This window comes from Podarcis vaucheri, assembly GCF_965113315.1.
Source record: "Podarcis vaucheri genome assembly, chromosome: Z".
Classification (NCBI taxonomy): Eukaryota; Metazoa; Chordata; class Lepidosauria; order Squamata; family Lacertidae; genus Podarcis; species Podarcis vaucheri.
Genome location: NC_138758.1, coordinates 26,511,414 through 26,532,135, shown reverse-complemented (window position 1 = coordinate 26,532,135; position 20,722 = coordinate 26,511,414). Strand labels below are relative to the sequence as shown.

General features: G+C 43.3%; 1 protein-coding gene and 1 long non-coding RNA gene across 4 annotated transcripts in view; one reads left to right on the top strand and one right to left on the bottom strand.

The window, feature by feature from the left end:
- Nucleotides 1–17,552, bottom strand: part of LOC309524212 — a 32,250-nt gene extending 14,698 nt beyond the window's left edge. For both annotated transcript variants that reach the window (XR_014215855.1, XR_014215856.1), the window contains exons 1-2: nt 17,389–17,552; nt 8,477–8,627 (exon numbers count right to left, since the gene is read on the bottom strand). This is a non-coding gene — a long non-coding RNA (uncharacterized lncRNA). The remainder of the gene's footprint in view (nt 1–8,476; nt 8,628–17,388) is intronic.
- Nucleotides 17,553–17,686: 134 nt separating this feature from the next.
- The window catches only part of ACSL4 (acyl-CoA synthetase long chain family member 4), a 45,344-nt gene continuing 42,308 nt past the window's right edge, over nt 17,687–20,722 (top strand). For both annotated transcript variants that reach the window (XM_082208649.1, XM_082208647.1), the window contains exon 1: nt 17,687–17,843. The gene's annotated coding sequence lies outside the window, so the exon portion shown is untranslated. The remainder of the gene's footprint in view (nt 17,844–20,722) is intronic.

The window sequence follows — 20,722 nt, the reverse complement described above, 5'->3', positions numbered from 1 at the left end:
GCAACCACAGAACCATAGTATTGTAAAGTTGGAAGGGACTATGAGGGTCCAACCCCCTGCAATGTGGGACTCAACCTACAATCTTGAGATTAAGAGTCTTATGCTCTACCAACTGAACTATAGGAATCTAGGAAGCTGCCTTACGTTGAGACATAAATTGGTCCATCTAACTGTATTGTCTACTGAAACAAAGTGGCTCTCCCGGGTTTCAAACAGAGGTCTCTCTCAGCTTAACAGTAAGGAAATTCATTAACAACAACTCCTCATTAGGACTTTGGCTACCATTATTGTAAAAGGTAAAGGGACCCCTGACTAGGTCCAACTCTGGGGTTGCAGCGCTCATCTCGCTTTATTGGTCAAGGGAGCCGGCGTACAGCTTCTGGGTCATGTGGCCAACATGACTAAGCCACTTCTGGTGAACCAGAGCAGCGCATGGAAATACTGTTAACCTTCCCACCGGAGCAGTACCTATTTATCTACTTGCACTTTGACGTGCTTTTGAACTGCTAGGTTGGCAGAAGCTGGGACCAAGCAACGGGAGCTCACCCCATTGCAGAGATTCAACCACCAACCTTCCAATCGGCAAGCCCTAGGCTCTGTGGTTTAGACCCCAGTGCCACCTGCGTCCCTACCATTATTGTAGCCAACCAAAAATGTCACAAAATAGTATGCAAGCTTTCAAGTTCTCTAGAACTCTTCATTAGGCTAGCATACCACCTAAAACTAATATCCAGCTTTGTTCATCTAAAAACTGCATCATTTCCTGTGTTTTCTTCCTATCAAGGAACAATGTGTTTCACCCAAGGATGAAGACAAACCTGAATAGCTATAGAGTTTTATATTCTAGAGATGTGGAATTGGCCATGGTATGAAATTTGAAAACTGTGTAGCACCTAACAGAGCCCACTTTAAATGTCTGCTACTTCCTCCCACATGCCATATTAATACTCTTACCAGATGCAGACTCTACTCACCTGTAAGACCAGTAAGTCCAGGGTCTAAGGTTACCTAGCTGCACCCCTGAGCACAGGACAGGCTAGGAAGTGCAAATGAATACAACAAAACAGATTATTATCCTTCAGCAAAATTATGATGGTGGTGATTCAAAGCCTCAGGAAATAATTGCTGACATGAGAATGGGGTTGTTACAAGTGTGTGCCTACTTTCACCTGTGAAACGTTGGAGGGGTGGGTTGTTGTTGTTTTTTTTGGGGGGTAGGCTTCCCGCCCTTCTAAAAAGAGGACCCTCTCTTGGGCTAATGAAGGTTTATCTGAATTGTCAGCTCCAATGTCATCTTAGACCCCTCATTGTTTTCTCTTGTAGGATTAGCCAGCAATGCAGCTTCTCATATGAATTGTCAAAGACAACACACACACTCATGGATTTCCTTCCATCAGTGGCACCACGTCACTGCAGCCATAGCAACCGCTTTCATCTTAAAGGCACAGGAATGCGTAATGCTCCAGTTGCATGAATTCAAGGCAGCCGCTTTGTTAGCCTTCCTCAACAAGACAATGAATGATAGATTATTATGTCCCGTCTGGGAAGCGGTGGGGGAGAAACTCTCCTCTGGGATGGTAGTGCTGACTCAAGGATAATTTATTTCACTGTGGGAGGGTGGTACGAATCTCTTGGTAGGAAGAGAACAAGATCAGCACAATTTGTGCCTCCCAGCCTGCATATTTTTCTTGTCCGCAGCAACAAGAACCAACTGTTCAGAAATATCCTGCCGTCACCAATATGGAAATAGATTGCCTGATAAGGAGCTACTGAAATAAACTTGCTTTGTAAAGACAATGGAAGCGACAAGTACCTGAATGAGAGGCTTTCACTGATTCTATTTTGTAATTCTTCTAAAATACTGAAGAAATGACCTTTAATTCATAGTTGTCCTATTATTGTATTTTTCTATTTTTATTCATTTTTATCCCTTGTGGCTTTAAATTATGACAAATACAATGAATTTCAACATGACAAAAAAATAATGCAAGTGGGACCTGCAATAAAGTGTTGTGGAGTGTTTTGTTCCTAGCTGGCTGTCCGGAACTCTGCTCTGTTCCAGGATATTCTGTTCTATTAACCCTCGCCCTTGGAGGTTTCGTGCCAACTCCTCCAGCATTCCATGGCCACTGGGCATGCTCGGTCTTCATTGAAGGGATTTCACACATGAGTTCCCCTCCCCCCTAAGTTTTTTGGTACTTCTGCAAACCCTGAGGTTTACCTAAGTCTACTGCCACCTCCCTCTTGATATTCTTGATATCCTCTTAATAGATATTCTATTAAGGAATAGAATATCTTTATCATTACTAACTATACAGCTCTTTATATTCTGAACTGAAGGCCAAGTTTATTCTTGTTGCTGAAGAATACCGTTCCTAGCAACCCCAAGATCATTGGATAGAATAACTTATTTAACTGTAGCTGCTTTTAGAATGTTTTTAACTCAATTGTTCCCAGCATGTTTTAACTGTTCCACAGTGTATTCCTTCGGGAGGAAAAGAAGGTCAATCAATAAAATCATCCAGTCAATAAAATAAGCTGTGTTACATATCTAAGAAGGCTCAATAATAAAAGATCTCTGGAGGCAAGGACGCCAAGGGACAAGATTGCCAGTGCATCAGATTTATCATCAGAGGTCCCTCTCCAGACGCATCTGCCTTCAGAGATTAGGTCAATGGAGGTTGGGAAGAGGCACTCTAGGGTTATGCAAGAGACCACAGAGAGGCATTGTCTCCCCTGGAAACTTGCCTGCCACCTACAATTTTTGGTGGCAAGTGAAGACCTTTTTTTCTGTGCTAGGGATGGAACAAACATTCAGAGCAAATATGTTCACAAATGCAATCACTTCTGCTCAAATTATAAAGAGTCAGAATGGTGCAGCCCATCTCAAGCATCGATTTTGATCACCTGAGTCCACCATTCTCCACTGCTGAGTTCCCCATCCATGCCTCCCAAGAGGGAAAAGAACTCGGCTTAGGAGACAGAACCAGGATGACAGAGGGATTCACTGAAGATGGGTTGAAGCCTGTAAAGTGGGATCTTATCATGGACATGTGTGCGTGTGTGCCCACACAAAATTATAACAAAGCATTCCCAAAGGTCAAAATAGGGACCACTTTGTACTAGGAATAAGTACAAGGACATTTAGTATAACTGCCATTTTAATTACTTTAAACATGAAGTAGTGGTTATCTGCTGAATAAAGTGTGCCTTTCATTCCGCGCAACTGTACAGACCGTGTATTGTTCCTTCAGGCTAAGGTAAAATAGACAAGAGAGTATGTTTGGTCTGCCTACAGGGCACAAAAATAATAAATAATAAAATAATAAAAGAAAAATACTCCTATGGCTATTTTCTGATAAATCCAATGGGTGAAACAGGTATAGGCTTAGATTTCAATTGTGAAGTAGAGGCCAATTTATACATGATAGGTGGGGTGGCAGCAGGAAAGAAAAGTGCAGAAATGGCTAAGAAACCTTGGCTAATAAGCAGGGATGGTGCATGGAAGCTATGATGCAGCAATGTATAGAGGGCCACTGGTTCTGATAGTGGCCTAACATGTTCCTAATACTCCCATCAAAGAAGTGGCACATACCTGGGTGGTGGCTAGCTATGTACTTAAAGATGCCACAAATGAAGGTCCTAAGTGTGAGCTTGCGTAATCTTTTGCATCTAACAGAGTGTACACTGTTCCCTGTGCTTGGGTGTGGGTGTGCCTCTAGTCTTTTGAGCCAGGGATCAGGCAAGAGCACAGCACACAAGAGGCTGATAAAAGGCTAGGTCTGTCTTTATGCAATTTGCAGGCCTTTCTGCTGTTGCTGTCCATGCCTCTGATGACTATACATGCCTTAGGACAGTGATGGGGAATCTGCGGCCCTGGAGATGTTTTTGGACTACAGCTCCCACCATCACCAGCTGGGGCTGATGGAAGTTATAATCCAACTGCCTTGGGAGGGCCTTAAATTCCTCATCCTTGCTTTAAGCATCAAAACTCAGCAATGTAATCTTAAGTATGACTTTTAAAAAAACTACTTTGTGACCGAAGGTGAGTGAAGGAGGAAGAAGAAGAGGAGGAGGAGGAGGAGTTTGGGTTTGATATTCTGCTTTATCACTACCCAAAGGAGTCTCAAAGCGGCTAACATTCTCCTTTCCCTCCCTCCCTCACAACAAACACTCTGTGAAGTGAGTGGGGCTGAGAGACTTCAAATAAATGTGACTAGCCCAAGGTCACCCAGCAGCTGCATGTGGAGGAGTGGGGAATCGAACTCGGTTCACCAGATTACGAGTCCACCGCTCTTAACCACTATACCACACTGGCTGTGACCGTAATGGTTATAACCTGGAAGAGTGGGGTGGGAACACTACATTTCTCTTCTGCCACTGCTGAGTAGAAGCCTAAGAAGGTGGAAGGTCCAGAAAGTTACTGACCAAAATGAAAAGACTCAGTTCACGAAGCTTAGCAGCTGCAATACTGTGATGATGGAGGTGTAAAGTACTTATGCTGCACAGCTGCAGTGTGGATAGCATCAGCCTGCATCCATTACGGCTGACCCCGATGCAAAACCCCTTTTGTATAACTTGTAGCGTGACAACTTCCTTCACCAAGTTGCCGCTCAGTGGAGGCAGATGGCAAGTACAATGTGTCATGACTGTTGTTGAGGACAAGCAGGGATAAAGAGGGCAAGAAATGTCACAAGCTTGCACTTCCTATTATCCCTACTTCTTGTCATGTCCAAAGCTGATATTTAGGAGTGGCCAGTGTGGTGGGACAGTGCTGCAGAGCTGCTGTCCTGGCACTGATGTCATTGCGATTTTCCTGAATGGTGTGGGGGGCAGGCAGACAAGAGGTAATAAGCTGAAAAGCAAGGTAAAATGTTTTACATACATAAATGAATAGAAATTCAGCGTAAGATACTATCAAACTAGAAAAGGAAGTGGGAGGGGGACATATCTCATGCACTAGCCATAACTACCATGCAGGGTTAGTGCTACCAGTGCTTGACTTTGTGGAGTTTTGATATTATTGTTTTTTGCCACATAGCTCTTGATAGCTGTTATAACACAAACTGATTCAGCATGATGGCCACTCAGGAAAGCCTTTACCTGGGAGCACTCATGCTGAGTCCCATAAGGAGCTAAGAATACCTTGGTTCACAGGTACACCTAACAGGACCCACTACAGTATTGTTATTGTAGCTTCAAAGGAGCTTAGTCCCAAATACAATGGAACTCAGTGGTATTTATTTCTGAAGAAACATTCTTAGAATCTGGCTGCCTGCATATTGCTAAAGAGTTGTGCATTTCTAATCACAACAACTATGCATATGAGCGGTTTTTATCTGAGTTATTTTTATCTTAAAGAACATCTAGGTGTTAGCTTCACACACATTTCTATCACAAAAGAATGCATGTGCATTCAAATTCTCTCACCATCTTATTCCTACAGAGGTGCCATGGTGAATGGATAACAATGCTATATGGGTGAAATACCATGAACTCCATAGCTCCTGACCTTTGTTACAACTGGCAAGAAACTAAGAGATGTAATAGATCAAAGTCTGAATTGAATCATTAATTACAGCATGTTAGACAAGCAGAAACCTGCCAGTTGTGCTCTCATTGTTTTAGGAGTAAAAATTAAAAATGCTTTTTTAGTTAGCCAGGTGACAACCAAAGGGGGGGAAAACAGAGCCGGATTGAGATGCCCAGGCTTGCAAATCAATAAACAGACATAGGCAGGTTATGAAACATCCTCTTGAGTTGACTCAGGATATTAATCTGCCTAGTGCAACAAAAATCAAAAAATCCAGAAAAAAATTGCATTTCTGTTTTGCTTGTCTCTCACCTATTACTGGTGGGTCAATTCCCGAAAAAGATTTGAGAGTAGGAGGGGCAGGAAAACAAGGGAGGTGCAGGTCTGAAGTTTCATAACCTGGATCCAGTATTTTAATTAGGCACCATTGGTTGTCAGAAAAGTATTCACTATCACCAAAATAATATAAGGCATTGGGATAGCACTTTCCAGAAGGTGGGCTATGGAGATTCTTTAAATGAGAGATTCTTTGACTTTACTTCATGCTCACAATTGCACAAATAACCATAATTAGTTGCAGGATGCATATTCTGTCAGGTCAGCCTGGATACTCATCAAATATGTGGATGATACTAAGCTGGGAGGGGCATAAGAGCCAACTTCAGTGGGCCGTGGGTGCTTGGGCACCCACAAAGTCAATGAGCAAAGCCGGAGAGAGGCAGTCAGCCAGCCTCTGCGGCACAGCCCCCGAGAATCAGTTCAGTTCCACCCTCCGCAGCCAGCGAGCCACCCTTTTCTGGGTGGGGCTCAGACATGGAGGTAGAGTCTCTCTACCTCCAAGTCTGAGCCCCTCCTCACGAAAAAGGATACCTCGCTGGTCATGGAGAGGAGATGGAAGAGTCGCCATCAGCTGCAACACAGATGTGTGACGTCACATGCACACACCTGCACATAGTGTGTATGATGTCACATGCACAACATGCAATGTTGCACTGCGTTTTTGGAGGAGCTCCCCCTCCCCCAACGTGATGTGATGTTGCGTGTCTTGTGTGTGACATCACACACATTATGTGCAGGTGTGTGTATGTGACGTCATGCATCCGTGTTATGGCGGCAGGCCCCCACAATCCTGAGGGCGAGATTGCACCCCTGGGGAGGGGTAACTAATGCAGCAGAAGACAGAATCGGGATTTAAGATGACCTTAACAGATTGGAGAACTGGCCCTAAACTAACAAAATGAATTTCAATAAGGACAAATGTAAGGTTCTGCACTTAGGCAGGAAGAACCAGATGCACAAATATCAGAGGAGGGGGGACACATCTGGCTTACTCATCAAATATGTGGATGATACAATAGCCACCTTCAAATATCTAATAGAAGACGGAGCAAGTTTCGCCTGCTTGAGAGTAGGGCCCAAAAAAATGGCTTCAAATGACAAGGAATGAGATTCCGACTAAACATCAGGAAGAACTTTCTGATGCTAAGAGCTGTTCAGCAGTGGAACAGACTCCTTTGGAAGGTGGTGGACTCTCCCTCCTTGGAGGTTTTTAAGTAGAGGTTGGATGGCCATCTGTCATGGATGCTTCGGCTGAGATTCCTGCATTGCAGGGGGTGGGACTATTTGGGGTCCCTTCCAATTCTACAGTTCTATGATTCTATGATAGTGATGTTGTAAACAGACATCATAAGCATAAGTCATTGTATTCTATGCTTTAGACACACTGGATTACTACGCAGAGAACTTCTATCTCAGGATGTTAGATGACTGGGCAACCTGGTTTTCAGCAGAAGTGGATTTAGGGGAGCATGACCTGCTTGGTGGCACTGGGCCTGGATGGTCATCAGTCATGAATGCTTTAGTTAAGATTCCTTCATTGCAGGGGGTTGGACTAGATGACTCACAGGGTACCTTCCAACTCTACAAATTTATGATTTTTCTGAGAAGTAGTTCACTTGCAAAACCAAGTCATTAGCTTTAGCTAGAAATCTATGTTGATATGAAAAATGATGAAATGTATTTAAAGAATTTGCTGGCATGCTCTTGCTGCCTTCTTTGCTGCTCTCAGTCACTGGTTATGTGACATGCTGTAGACATCTAGAGCAAGGCAAGTCTTTAACACATGCTTTGGCAGCCCAGTGTGACATATCTGTTGCTAGTTATTCATTCCCACTAGGCCGAAGGTTAATGCTGGTCACTGGCATCTCATGGCTTAAAACTGGTGTTTGCTGTTATATACAAGCATATTACAAAGCTGCACTTCCACTGCAGAGATGTGTTTTGCTGGCTATTTATAATACACCATGATTGCAAGCATATAAGCACACAGAGATGGTACTCATGCCAAATCAGAAGTCAAAAATAGACTTCAAGGGTATGTGACGGCAAAACTGCTGTTCGGCAATTGATGAAACTACAAGTTCTCAGTGCCTATAGATGAGTTTTCTGTTCTTGTATGAATAATTTAACTTACGATCATACGGTTATGAAGTGAGTCAAGGATATATTTCCAAAAGGTAATGTCAATGCATAGAAGACCTTCTGGCTTGGATCTATTTGTTTGGGTTTTGTTGGTCACAGCCTGATCTTTTTTAAGTTTTCATGATAAAATAAAATTCAGAATAAAATGTTTCTACAAAACAACATTTCTATACGACATGCAATCCCTGCTGCTTCTGCTTCCCCTAAAGCCATATCAGACCCAAACGTCTCCACAGTTTCTAGAGGCATAGGTGAGTTAGTCAGTAGCAGCAAAACAACTACTTTTGCAGCCCCTCCAAAGGCTTGCCATACATCAAGAAAATTCAGACTGAATGCCACACCATTGGCACAGGCAACAGCACAAGAATATGACTTTTAAAATTATGCTTGGATCTCACATACAAGCATAGGGTTATGATTCTATTGACCAGTTAGCTATTGTGTAAAAACAAGTGCCCTGACCTGTTAGATAAGACGAAGGGTCCATCTACTCCAGCACTGCTTGTGGACATCCAGCCAGAAGCTTTTGTGATATTCATAAGCAAGGTCGGAAGGCAACAGTACTCCCCCACCAGATGCCTTCTAGCAACTGGTATCCAGAGGTACGCTGAACCTGAAGACTGCACTTAAGCTATCATGGAAAATAAGAGTTTTAGGCATACACTCCATAAATTTATCTAAACCCCTTTAAAATCATCTTTGACATGGCCATCATGGCCACTACACTGGGTCTGAAGTACTAAATATTTTGTATCACTAACTGTCTAAAGTGGCCGAATCATTATTCCTGTGGACATGTAAGCCTACTCTTTTTTGCTGCCTTTCCGTTCTGAAGAGTTTTGCAGAACTTGAAAGCTTACATAGTGTTTGGTAAACACACACAAGAGGTAGTTATGCTGGCCTGTAAGGGGGGGGGAAATCCAAATTCCACATTAGGGCGATACCATTATTAGCATTACCATTATTAGTCTAACTAAAATGTTACAAAATAGTGTGCAGGCGTTTCCCAGAACACAATAGGCTAGATAGTAAACAAAGAGGAAGTAGGAGAAGAAGAAAAAAATGGACCAGCAAAGCCAACAAATCTACATCAGGTTAGAAAGTTAGGTTTGTTAAATTTATAGAGATCACTTCTCACTACAAAAAAACCCCCAAATCATGTACAAGGTAAAAATACAATAAAAATGACACAAGCATGCTAAAAAACATAGAATAAAATATCATAAATGGGTTAATCTCCATCACAGCCACCCACCCATTGTAAGATGAAATAAAAACAGGACAAACATTTAGAGTCTTAAGGTGGAGTGTGGAAGGAGGCAGCAGATTGAAATTAGGGTCTGCTAGGAACTTTGTTTCATCCATTAATAATAGAATGATGGCCAATAATAGAAATGGGAAAATTAAAATGGCAGTATGTTGAAGGCACTAGAAATACTTATGGCTTATTTTTTGGGTCTGCAATGTTTCATAATTCATTAGAATTTGAAAAGTGCATGCTTCACTCAGGGGCAGATTAGGAATGGGTGAGCAGTACACACACACTGGGCAATGAGCCGAAGGGTCACATCAGTCATGTTGATTTCCTTTGATTTAATTGTGTTCCCTTAGACAAAGTAGGGACACGGGTGGCACTGTGGGTTAAACCACAGAGCCTAGGACTTGCCGATCAGAAGGTCGGCGGTTCGAATCCCCACGACGGGGTGAGCTCCCATTGCTCGGTCCCTGCTCCTGCCAACCTAGCAGTTCGAAAGCATGTCAAAGTGCAAGTAGATAAATAGGTACCGCTCCGGCAGGAAGGTAAACGCCGTTTCTGTGAGCTGCTCTGGTTCGCCAGAAGCGACTTAGTCATGCTGGCCACATGACCCGGAAGCTGTACACCAGCTCCCTCGGCCAATAAAGCGAGATGAGCACCGCAACCCCAGAGTCGGTCATGACTGGACCCAATGGTCAGGGGTCCCTTTACCTAGACAAAGTAGATTACAAAAAGAGCTGCTTGGACAAGTAGGGTTAATTGTTCCTCCAATGTCACTTTCCGATATAAATCTCCCTTCCCTTCTTTAACTGTTATGTATTGAGTATCGTGTGTATATAGTTTTCACTCAGGTCCAGGTCTGTTACTTTAAGCAGGAAACCCTGGGTTGTTGTTGCTGGATGTTGACAGCCGGCTGCCTATAAAAGCAGGCCGGCTGAGCTGTTTGCTGTTCAGTTCTGTTCTGGCCTGTGAATAAACAAGAGCTGTTTGAAGTATCGCTGTGTCTGATATGTTCATCCACAACTTAACATTAACTATTCTGTGCCTATATGGAAATGTTTTCTCCAAAGCGGGTTCTCCTCATAGAGAGCACGTGTTGCGGTGGGAGTAACCATGACTTCCCCTGTTGCTGGACGGGTTAGTTTGGATGGCCATGAGTTTGATTGGGCACCTCCAATGTTGCTGGGGGAAATTTATCGTTGCAATTTTATTTGATTGATGGGAGTGCTATATAGGTCCCTGTGCGCAGCGTTGAGCTTCCTCTTTTTGCTGCGCACATCAGATTCCCCCCCCCACCCTCCCTTTCTTTAGGGTTTGTTCGCGCTGACCTTGCTATGCCTGTCATGGGGTCGTCTGCTTTAGAGCAGGGGCCTGGTAGGAATTATACAATTTGGCTGATTGGTGGTGCCATTTGGGTTTTGCCTACTGCGTAGCAAATCGTCACAACTTGTAAGGTTGCAGTTAGGCATTGGTTAATTTTTTGGTTGGTGGAGGGGATGTGGTTGGCTGTGCCTGCCCCTCCAATGATGCTTCTGCAAGGGTATTCCGTTAAAGGAATCCAGGGGCTCGCCATGCTTTTGTCCGAATCCCTGGCAAAGGGCTAGGGCCACACAAGAGCCCCTGGGAGCATTTGGGGAGAGGTGGGAGCCTGGCACCCAGCTTTATTCTCTCCCCAAATTTTTTTGCCCTTACTGACTTTCACAGGGTGTGTTTGTCAGTTCTGTTCCTACCTCACTAACCAATGCCTAAGCAACCACTGTACATACTGTAATTCAATAAAGTTGTGGCCAAAATTATGCCATAAACCAAAACAAAAAGGATGTGTGAACCGTGTTTTTTGGGGGGGTGTCTTGGGGGTCCTCGACACACAATGGGACAAACAGCAACTTGTTTATGTTCGTGTGCACACAATTTAGATTAGCAAACAGTATGAGGGGAAGGATTATATCTCATTTTAGTGTTGCAGACTACAACACTGAATCCAAAAAACACTGGGGAATATGATCACAGATTTTCTGTAGTTTAGCTATTTTGGCCCTCAGAAAGCAGTAAGAAGTCTAACTGTTCAATTAACAATACAGTGATACCTCGGGTTATAGACGCTTCAGGTTGCAGACTCCACTAACCCAGAAATAGTACCTCGGGTTCAGAACTTTGCCCCAGGACGAGAACAGAAATCGCATTGCAGTGGCAGCGGGAGGCCCCATTAGCTAAAGTGGTGCTTCAGGTTAAGAACAGTTTCAGATTAAGAAGAGACCTCCAGAACGAATTAAGTTCTTAACCCGAGGTACCACTGTACAATTCACCTTTCCATTTAAGGCCATGGAAATGACCCACTGCCTTATAAATGCTGGATTGCTTCTTTAGTTAACAAAGAGGTTCTGAAGAACACATTACAGATATGTGTGGCATAATTTCTTTATCCTGAGTCAGTTCTAGCACAGTACTGTGTACTCTGATGGGCAGAGGGTATTCAAGTTTAAGGAAAATGTATTTTCCAGCCTTTTTACCAGAGACTACTCTTAGAAGAAGAAGAAATCGGTTCCCTTCAAATGTTTTGTACTACAGTTCCTATTATCCTGGAACAATAGCCATATTCGTTGGAGCTGACAGAAGTTGTAGTCAAAAATATCTAGAAAGCACCAGGCTGAGGAAGGCTGGGCTAGGAGTTGAACGTGGTACTACATGCACAAGTTGGCCCCCCTTTTTTTTAGTGCACTTGTATGACAGAACAGCAAACGAAACAAAGGTGTATTTACAAACTATTCACAAAAAAATCCACACTTCCACTTGTCCCATGATTTCTGGACACAGGACAAAGGAAGAACCTTTTGGACCCGTGCCTAAGAAATTACAGGGCAAATGGAAATGCGAATGAACTCAAAGAGGGAGAAAAGTTTGCGCAGCAGGGGGAAAAAAGCAGTATGCCATTGAATACCAGCTGCTTGGAATTGCAATGGGAAGAGTGTGCTCAGATCCTGCTTGCAGGCCTGACATAAGCATCCATTTGACCATAGTGATAACAGAATGCTGGACTAGACAGGTCCTTGACATGATCCAGCAAGCCTGGTATGAAAAATCCAGTATCTGACAACCTTATCCACTCATGCTAATAATATATGCAACCTTGTAAGCTAAGATTGCATTTCTATCTCACATGAAAGAATAAGGAAGGATTTAACTGGATGTTGACTACACATCCATCCACTGTTGTAACTGAAAGGGGAGAGGAGGTAGAAAGTGGGGTTTTCATTCAAGGATTAGGCAGGGAATGTGCGCTTAAGCCTTAGGAATCAATTAAAAATTTTGCCTTGGTATTTCCCAAAACAGTTCAAGGATTTGGCATACTCATCCAAAACAATTAGAATCACATCCTGTTGATTTTAGTGGACCTTCATTCGAATTTTGAATGAATCACTAAATTCCACTATAGCTTGCTGCAGTTTTTTTTTTACTATGAAGTCAGAAAAGGAATTGTGACTGTTGTGATCTCAGATTGGATGAAATGGGGGTGGGGAGAGATTCCTCATCCTCTGTGTGCTATATACAGCAGAAAAACAAAGCCTTGTTGACTGTGTTCTTCCTTTTCATTTGATAACATCTTGTATGTAACTTCAACCCCAAAGAATCAGTTCTGAAGTCCTACACCAAATATGGTCATGTCTTTAAACTGGAAGTTGAGGGGATGAAATCATGGGAAGAGTTAAAGTTTCAATTATTTGCATGCCAAACCAGTCTATTGAGCACACAATATTTCATACCAGTGTGTACAAGGCCACTAATCCAGAATTTGAAAACGTCTATGGGAATAAATAAATACTTAGATTATTTTTTTTTACAATGTGCATTTTAGCACAAAGATCTGTCCTAGCTGCATTTTCTAGTTCCTCTTATATCAACACTTTAGTTTCCATTTCCCACTCTTTTCTCATGAGTCTCAAGTTACTGAGTTTACGAAAGAGTTCAGCCACCAATTTCATTAAGTGACTTCTCAAATGAAAGTTTAGCGTAAAAAATTAATCTTAAAGATGAGCAAAAGGGTTTATTTTTCCCTTTTTCAATTTCACACATTTTAAAATAACCCACAAGGAAGTTTATTGTATGATTAAGTAGTGGATCTATATTTCTAAACTGCATTGAGCTGCAATTACAGTATACAAATAACAGACATCCGTGGACTTTGATTTAATAATGAGGAATCTGGATATTAAGCTAACAGATCTGATTTAAACGTCATTGAAACTGTCAATACATACCTGCCTCTCTCCGTGCTACAAATAGTAGGTGTTTAAAGGTGAAATCCAAACACACTTTCTAGGTCTGTGTTGGTGGGAAGAAGGAAGATTAGCATCTACTGGTAGATCTTCAGGTGACATCGATTTCCAATTGTCTAACAATAGCAACAACTGAAAAGCTTGCCCCCACATAATATTAGGTTGCTAAAAATGTATGCTTAGGGGGAAAACCCGAAGTGATTTTTTTCTCTGAAAGTATTTGTAAGCTTGGTTCTGGTACTGATCTCAAATTCCTGGGCTGAGCATTTGTTCAGAAGCACTCTATTTCATAGCCATCTGGCTGAGCCACTATTTTGCATCTTGAAGTGGATGTCAGGGATAAACTTAAAAAGGCAAAAACCCCAACGTTAATCCTACAAGGCTAAGATCTGCTCACCCACGTTCTAGAGAATAGGCCCAACTGAGCAAAGTGAAACTTACTTCTGAGTAAACAAGAACAGAGTTGCACAGCAAAGCTGTTACCCTATTCAGTAGTCTAACTGTGCAGTTTCTGCTTCCTATGCAACCACCATATGCATTGCTGATCTGCATGAGTATCAACATTAATTGGTGTGTGCACTGACTGGCCGATATACATATTCTCTCCACTTGGGTACTGTGTTAATTACTTGCCTACCCTCCAATATTTCTCTGATGAAAATAGGGACGTCCCATTCCATAATGATAATTTTACTATTTATACCCCACACATCTTATTGGGTTGCACAAGCCATTCTGGGCAGCTTACAGCACATATAAAAACATAATAAAACATTAAACAAACCTTCCCTATACAGGATTGCCTTCAGATGGCTCAGGGGTTAGATAATTCCATACCCTCCAACATTTCTCCAATGAAAATAGGGATGTCCTAAGGAAAAGCAGGACATTCCAGGATCAAATCAGAAACTGGGACGGCTTTTCTAAATTAGGGACGTCTCTGGAAAATAGGGATACTTGGAGGGTCTGTACTTGGACAATGTATAAAGCATCTCTAATCAGTTCACATTCTCTGCTACCCATTTGGTGATCATCCATTGTTAACTGGGCAAGATGCAAAGTCACCATGTGACACTATTTGTGTGGCTTTGTGTGGCTTCTCCATGTGAACATTCCTGCTACAGGTGCATTTGGTTAGTTAAGCTGTTTCTAACCCAGCTGAGTCCTCATTTCTGATGCGTGATTCAGTACCAGAGCCAACCTATGTCCTTTTACACACACAATTACAGTTTTTCACCCAAACATGCTTTGGGGTGGGGGGGGCTCCTTGCAAGAAAAAGGTGGGATATAAATGCAATAAATAAATACATGAGGGATTCGGCACAGGGGACTGCTGTGGGGAGGAATGGGTGGGAAACTTTCCTTCACTGAACTTACTTACTGGTAACAGTGAGAAGTAATAATACTAGAAGTAATGGTAGCCAGAAGTAAGCCACACCAAATTAGACTGGTCTTTTCCCAATGAAAATGAATACCAGATTACGGTCCAAGTAAATATATCTTATGATCCAAGATTCTGTGTTTCCATCATAATTTTTAATAACATAATTTTGATTAATAGCTTGAGATTTTACACTACTTTATCATGGTTTTCAATAAATTATTGGTTGTGGCGACATTAAGTTTTCATGATTTTATTGTGATTTGTGTTGGTATCCCTCTTTCTCAAGAGACAGTGAGTGAGCCTCTGGAGGTGAAGTCAAACCGTTGCGTTAGCAGCACCAAAGTGAACTTCCCCAGTGCACATGCCTGAACAGGGTGCATGGAGTCCTAGGCTGAGCGGCTGGGGAAACCCAGCCAGATGGGCAGGGTATAAATAATAAAATTATTATTGTTGTTGTTATTATAGGCTGCCTCCTTCTCAGCCTCGGTGATGTAGTCCAAAGGAAAGAAGAGCAATACAGTTGGCACTAGCTTGGCTGCAAGAGTTGACAGAAGGAGGCATACAAGGTGCCATCCAACCGTCTTAGGGACTCCACTCTAGATTTGTGTAGGGTTTACTCCTTAGCATTTTCTTCTTCCAAAGATATCCCACAAAGCAGGGGTGGTTTAGGGTCAAAGTTTTCATTCTCCTAGATGGGCTACCTTCCCAGGTTGATAAGCCCCATCTGCCCCTCACTTCTCTCTACAGCACATGCAGAAACCTCCTTGACCATTGGCCCTCTATTGGTTTTGTCTGCTCAATCTTCCAGAGTCTTCGCATGCAGGGGAAGTCACTAACTCATCGAGGATTTGAGACCAATCAGCTACCCTCACCTGGTTTAGCTGGCCAGTTGAAGCAATTTCCTGGGGGTTGCCATGTGTCCTCTTTTTCCAGGACACACTCTTTTTCAGGGGTAAAATTTGAGACAAATTGCATTTATTTCCTTTGAATGGCTGTCATAGCATCATCTTTTTTACTCTTCAAAATATGGCAACCACACTGGGGTGTGACCGCAGTCGCATGCTGACAGCTTCTAGGAGCCACAGGTGAGAGTTGAGTGTGGGGTAGGGATCAAAGGAGGACAATTTACCCCAAATAGAGCATGATGCATTCCCCACCAGAGGTACTACTCCTCCCCTAACACCCCATACACCCTACAACTTTATTGTACTGTTACATTGTTCATAGTACTGCTAATGGATTTAAACTCACATGATTATCCAGTTAGATTTCACTTAACTTTCTTGTGCTCTTAACTTAACTGGGGGTCATGAAGTAATTTTCTTGAATATTTCATTGTGTGCTTAAATTAATTTACCGTAACTGGGGGAAGCCACTGTTTGATTTGTCCTTAAATTAATTTAACTGGGGGAAGCCACTGTTTTATTTGTCCTTTTATGATGATTTTTTTGTGTACCAAAATTATCATTGTTGCTGTTAATGAACAATTATAATTTTGCCCTAGCCACTCTGGGCGGCTCCCAGCAAAATATTTAAAAAACCATAAACCATTAAACATTAAAAACTTCCTTTACACATTCTGCCTTCAGATGTCTTCTAAAAGTCGGTTATTTATCTCCTTGATATATGATGGGACGGCATTCCACAGAGCAGGCCCCACTACCAAGAAGGCCCTTGGGCTTGGTTCCAAGTAACTTCACTTCTCCCAATGAGCAAACCGCCAGGAAGGCCTTGGAGTTGGATCTCAGTGTCCAGGCTGAAGGACAGGGGTGGAATCACTTCTTCAGATATACAAGGCCAAGGGCATTTAGGGCTTCAAATGTCAGCACCAACACTTTGAATGGTTCATGGAAATATACTGGGAGCCAACATAGGTCTTTTAGGACTGGGGTTATATGGTCCTGGTGGCCACACCTAGTCACCAGTCTAGCAGCTGCATTCTGGAGTAATTGTAGTATCCAAGTCACCTTCAAAGGTAGCCCCATGTAGAAGCTCACTGCAGCAGTCAAAGCGGGAGATAAGCAAGGCATGTACCATTCTAGATAGCAAGTTCACAGACTTGTTTTGATTTTCCTCTTCCCTCCCTATCCCTTTTTCCTTGTGTGCGGTGTACTTTTTGTTTATTGTTGTTGTTGTTACCCTGAGGGTAGGGACTGCTTTGTTTTAACTGACTATGTATGCTGCTCTGGCAGCCTTTCTGACTACATTAGAGTGGGGAACAAATGTTCATACACACACACACACACACATATTTTGGATGAAGGGCTGTATAGAAATTTAATAAATAAACCTATGAGAGGCATATATATGTCTGATCTGTTATACGTTGGCGGTCAAAAAAAAACAAAAACCAACAACCCAGATCGAGAGAATAGCTTGAATTCCTGTCAGACTTCGCGCTCGCCCACCGCCACCTCTGAAGAGAACATCGCCACCTCTCTGGGCGAGGCTCTCTTCCTACCTCGCCCGCCTCCAGCCCATCACCTCACCCTCCAGCCGCCTGAGCAGCCGACGCCGTCGACGAAGACGACAACACCGTCACGGCCGGCTCCGCTGTCACCACCACCAAACCTCCCCTCCCACTCTCTCTCTCTCTCTCTCTCTCTCTCTCTCTTTTGCTTCCTCCTTTCTGTGAGGCTGCCCTTCACATCAATCAGCTGAGCGAGGCTTCGGATTGGTCCACGCGCCGGGGCATTCTCCCCCTCCTCCCCCTCACTTCCCCGCCCCCGTGTTACCTCAGCCGGCGCGGCCCCCGCCTCCTCCCCCGTGGTCTTGCTTCGCTTTCTTTCCCCCCTCAGCCATTTTAAACAGCGTGAGGCGGGCAGCGGACCGGCTTCAGTTGCGGGAGAGGAGAGATTCGGTTACGGCAGCCGGGGACAGGAAAGAGTTCTCGCTCGTTCCACGCCCCACATCACGGTGAGATTCGCCTGGCGGCGCCCCGCTTCTTAAGGGGGGGGGGAGGAGATCGCTTCCCGCCCATTTTTATTTGGGAGAGATTATTCACCTGCCCACCCTATATGTAGGGTACATATATATGTGCCGGAAAGGGGTCGCCTCTGCCTTTCGCCGCATGAGGTGAGTGGTGCTGCGTGGCCCTTGCGAAAGACAGTTTGGTTCCTTCCCTCCAGCCATCGCCAAAGGGGATGAAAGCTTTTCCCCCGGTCGGGTAGAAGCAGGAAGCGGGGATCTCACTTCACCTTTTCTTTCAAAGCTGGCTTTCGGGTCGCATTCCTCTGACCTCGCTTTTATTAATACGTCACCTGCGTTGCCCAGCTTCCCTTTTCTCTGAGCCACCCATTTCCCCCTCAGCCTCACTGACCCCCTGCCCTCCCCTCAGTGTGGGATGTAGCGGTAGATCAATCAGCTCAAGGCCATCCGATTAATCGGCAGGGGTAGGAACCCCTCCTCAGGTGGCTCTACTTTTGCCTACACAGGTGTACATCCTCAAAGCCGTTTGCCGGTAGGATGTAGGAGTGTGTGTATGGAAACCTCTTTGTGAATTTGCATGGCTGTCATGCAGCCTAGAAAAGTAAGGATTGCATTCCTCCTCCTCCTCATACTTTTGCTTCTGGCCATACCGCTATATTCCCAAATGGTTGTCCATGAGAAGAAATGTGGTCCTCTGGCAGGGAAAGGGCATACTGCTTTCCTCCCTAAGCCAGGGTTTCTTTAATCAAATGGGAGCCCTAAAATTTGTGTTTGTATGTTTAATGTTAATCCATTCAACAGGATTTATATTCTGCTTGGGCATCAAAATCTCAAATATATGTTGTTATTAATGCCATTTTTGTTTGCCTGTTGACCTTCTGAATGTTTTTTTTTAATCAATAAAAAATACAATAACATCAATAAAACATTACAGAAACTCAGTATACATGGCGGCCCTCACACTTGAGTCATGTGTGTGTGTGTGTGTGTGTGTGTGTAACACATACATTTTATACACATTTCATAGATTAATCAGGTCAGTTAAAATTCATACAAATACTCAACTAGTAGTGCAATCTATATGTCTGCTTATTGAGTTCAGGGGGGCTTACTTTTGGTAGGTGGGTAGAGGATTCCAGTACAGTGGGTACCTCAGGTTACAAACACCTCAGGTTACAGACTCTGCTAACCTGGAAGTAGTACCTCGGGTTCAGAACTTTGCCCCAGGACGAGAACAGAAATCGCACCATGGTGGCAGCGGAAGGCCCCATTAGCTAAAGTGGTACCTCAGGTTAAGAACGGTTTCAGGTTAAGGACAGACCTCCGGAACGAATTAAGTTCGTAACCAGAGGTACCACGGTATTTGGTTTCCATGCAGTACAATTATAAGTTAACTGGCAGTGTAAAATTTGCTGCCTTTGCTGTTTATATGTATGAGTTTTGACTGATTTAGGCTAAATTTTTCTCCCAATTACCTAGGAGTCTACACTACTGAACTAAGAGGGCCTTATTTCTAAATAGGCAGGTATGGATTCTGCTACAAATTAATCTCTTTTATCTACATATAATTGCTTATGAGGAAAAAACAATGGGTTCTCTTTCTTTTCTTATTTAGATGATGCATTCCTGGGCTGCAATAGGTATCCCAGAAGAGGTCTTCTGTTTTCTCTTGCACAGGATAAAATTTTTCTTCAGGGAGAACTTCTAGAGGGGTTGCCATGGTAGTCTGTTATAGCAAAAACAACAGGGTCTTCAGGTAACTTGAAGATGACCAGATCTATTGTGGCATAAGTTTCCATAGTTGATGAAAGCTTATGTGACAATATATGTGTGTGTCATTATGATGCCACAAGACAAGAGGGTGTTGCTAATTAGAGTGCTTGTTTTTAAAATGTTTAATAAATCTGATTGTGGAAGCACCTTTTAGCCAATCAGAATGCTTTGTGCAGTACAGTCCTCTCTGCATGTTTACTCAGAAATAAATCCCACTTTGTTCATGTATGTTTAGGGGTTGCATGTAAGTATGTTTCAGGTTACAGCCTTGGCTAATGTAATCACTTAATTGACTAAGGGTGCGGTCGTAAGATCTTGCAGCTGAGGAAGTCTCTGTACTTGATGCCTGTGTAGAGCAGATGTTCATCCTGAAAATGAAGCATGTTGAAGGAGGTATTGAATGTATCAGACCCCCTTGTTCCCTAACATGCCTCCAAAAAGGCCTAAAACTGTGTTAGTTAGCCCTGGAGTGGGTGTATTTAGTCCTCCTATAAGTATCAAGATGAGGAAATAAAACGGAGAAGGAGAGGGCGTGTAACAGAAGGTAAAAATGTAAAGGACTCCTGGACAGTTAAGTCCAGTCAAATTTGAGTATGGGGTGTGCTGCACATCTCTGCTTTCAGGCCAAGGGAGTTGCCATTTTTCCTCAGACAGCTTTCTGGATTATGTGGCCGTATAACAGAACAGGAAGGTTAGGAGAGCCTGGCTCTGCTCTTCCTTTGCACAACGGCTTTGTAGAGTAGGCCAGCGGTGTCTTAACTATCAGGTATTGCTGCCATTGCACCTGCGAATTATTTCTTTCAGCTCCCAGGCATGGTGAATTTTGAAAAAACAAAGCAATTGCTTTCAGAGGGATCCTGAGGTAGCACATTCTGCACTTCTCAGTCAGTACCCAACTTATCTGACTCCCAGGGAACAAAGAAGTCTGCTTTTATCTACCCCCACACTTTCACCCAGTAGCATACGCTCAGTGGTTACGCATGTAGGAGATTTCTAGAATTCTTGAGGTTGGTGTAAACACAATTTGGAATCCAGAAAGCAGGCTTCTGGTCTCATGAGTAACACACCATAGGTCGTCTGTTGCAGTGGTTTTG